A 2,433-nucleotide genomic window follows, 5' to 3' on the forward strand; every position below is an offset into this window, starting at 1 on the left:
TTTTTTTTTTTTTTTTAGTAATGTGAAAATAGAAAACATGCAGCAGGAAAGACTAAATAGCTTATGAGGGAAATAGCTTATTTCTAGCCAAGTTTTTTGAAACTCAGGGATTTCAGATATATTCGAATGGATTCAAATGTTTACTTGAGAGTGGATTCTCAGGCCATCATCCAAACGTGAGACCCAATTGTTGCTTCTAGTAGTAAAGGAAGAGAAATGAATAATTGGAGAGGAGGAGGAGAAGGAAAAAAAAATGATTTCCAGAAGAAAATAAGCCTTAAATGGGCCTTCTTACCTAGGCCTTCCTGCAAAGGGAGGAAAGGGAATGCAAGCTCGTGCTGCATCAGGCACCCCAGGGTAGCTGACAGTTACCTATGTCTTTACCTACTTGAAACAGTATCATTTTGAAACAAAAATGTTGATTACATTAATGAAATTCTGTTGTATATTGGCCAAAGAAGTTGATACCAAAATGCAAAAGGTGGTTTTGCTTTAAACTGGCAAGCACTCCTTCTCATTTGTATAGGTGGCCCCTCCCCTGCAAATTCTGCTCCAGATTATAATTGATTAAGCAATAAGACACTTAGTAAAATATTCTTTTCCTATATATATCTTTTGTTGATTCTGATTGTTTTACTTTGATGAACCTAATAGCAGTGATTAGTCATTTTAAGTTGTGGACATAATGACATAGTTTCCCTACATGGAGGTAATGAAATTTAAAAAGGAAAATAGTTTTTAAACTGGATTTGAATCTTCGTCTCTGATTTATACAGCATAGTGTCCTAGGCGCTTGTTAAAAATACAGATGCCCGATGTCTAGGCCAGTCCTCATTTAGTGAGAAATCCTGGGGGTGGACTCGGCCTCTGCCTGCTCCCTAAGTGCCCCAGGTGAATCAGCTGAGCAGGTTTCCACACAGCTGGAAATGGTTAAGGGCTCTCCATGGCAGCACAACCGATGATATTCCCTGAAAAGTGTTTCCTTCAGCCTAATTTGCAGTCATCTCACCAATGTGTTATAGACCTTTTTGTTTTAAGATTTTATGTACGTGCGTATGTATGTATGTATTTGAGAGAGAGAGAGAGTGCACGATTGGGGGCAGGAGCAGAGGGAGAGAGAGCAGCAGACTTTGTGCTGAGCGTGCAGCCCGATGCAGGGCTCATCCCACAACCCTGACATCATGACCTGAGCTGAAGTCAAGAGTTGGACACTTAACCAACTGAGCCACCCAGGCGCCCCTATTCCTTATCTTTTCAACTTTGTCCCTCCTTCCTATCCGGAGAAGTCTCTGCTCCTCAATTGCCTAGGGAACGGAGATGAGACAAGAGATAGGACACTACCTCCTGGACTTGCTTCTGTCAGAGAAGTGGTGGGAGAGCCTCCCTGTACCTATTGTTGTGAGTCCGTCTGTTATAAAACCCGCCAGGCTTCTCGAGGTGGTACGAGCAGCGCGGTGTGCAGATGGATTGAGTTTTGGATGGTGACAGCGAGAAAGGCTCCTCAGCTACCCTGCTCTTTCTCTTTCTCTAGCAATAATGTAACAAGTAATAGCTTCACATTTTTAAGACATGGTCCCAGGGAGGAAATTCTCACTGGTAGATGCTGCCAGACTGGAAGCCACTTGCGCCAGAACGTTTTATAGCCCTTCTTGGCTTTCTGACCACTCTTGAGACGGAGCCAGCATTTTACTGTTATTTTGACTTTGACTATAATGGTCGTTTCCTCAACCAATAATTATAACATTGTATACTAATCTTTTCAGTTGTCAGCAAATGTCTTTAGCTCTTGCAATGCTAGTGAAGGTTTAGGTATTTTATGATAAAAATATGAACTAAATATGCAGCTTGCCCTTAAGGTGTTTATAGGCTAATAAATAAATCTTACACATAATTAACTAAAACTGAGTGGAGAAGGTCATTCACTGCAGTAAGGGGAGTACAAGCTAACTGCTATGGGGAGTTTGGGTGGCATTGTGGGGGTGCTTTGTGGAACCCATCTTGAAAGATACCTAGGTGGGGACCTCTGGAGACGAGCTTGTTGGCAGAGCAAAATAGCAAAGGCACAGAAGTGGGAAAGTGTGGGGGCTGTTATAAGGGGACAGTGAATAGTTCCGATTGGTTACTGGAAAGTGGGATCGGGTTAAAGAGAACCTCGATTGTCGGGTTAGGGCATTTGGACTTGCCCTTTGGTTAATGGAGAGGCAGTAGAATTGTTTAAACTGGGAACCACGTTCTTCACGAAGATTGTTCTGGCAGCAGGAAGTAAAAGTGAGCAAAAGAGGAAGAGACTAGAAAGAATGAAGACTTATTAGGGGTACACTTTAGTCTTGCTTTAAAATTAAAAGCACCTGTTATGTCTCTGTGATGTCTAAAATTCATGAAGCAGTCAAGGCATTAACTCTCCTGTGGAAAATTCCATTACTGACAGAATCT

The sequence above is a fragment of the Ailuropoda melanoleuca genome, chromosome 16 (assembly GCF_002007445.2).
Source record: "Ailuropoda melanoleuca isolate Jingjing chromosome 16, ASM200744v2, whole genome shotgun sequence".
Classification (NCBI taxonomy): domain Eukaryota; kingdom Metazoa; phylum Chordata; class Mammalia; order Carnivora; family Ursidae; genus Ailuropoda; species Ailuropoda melanoleuca.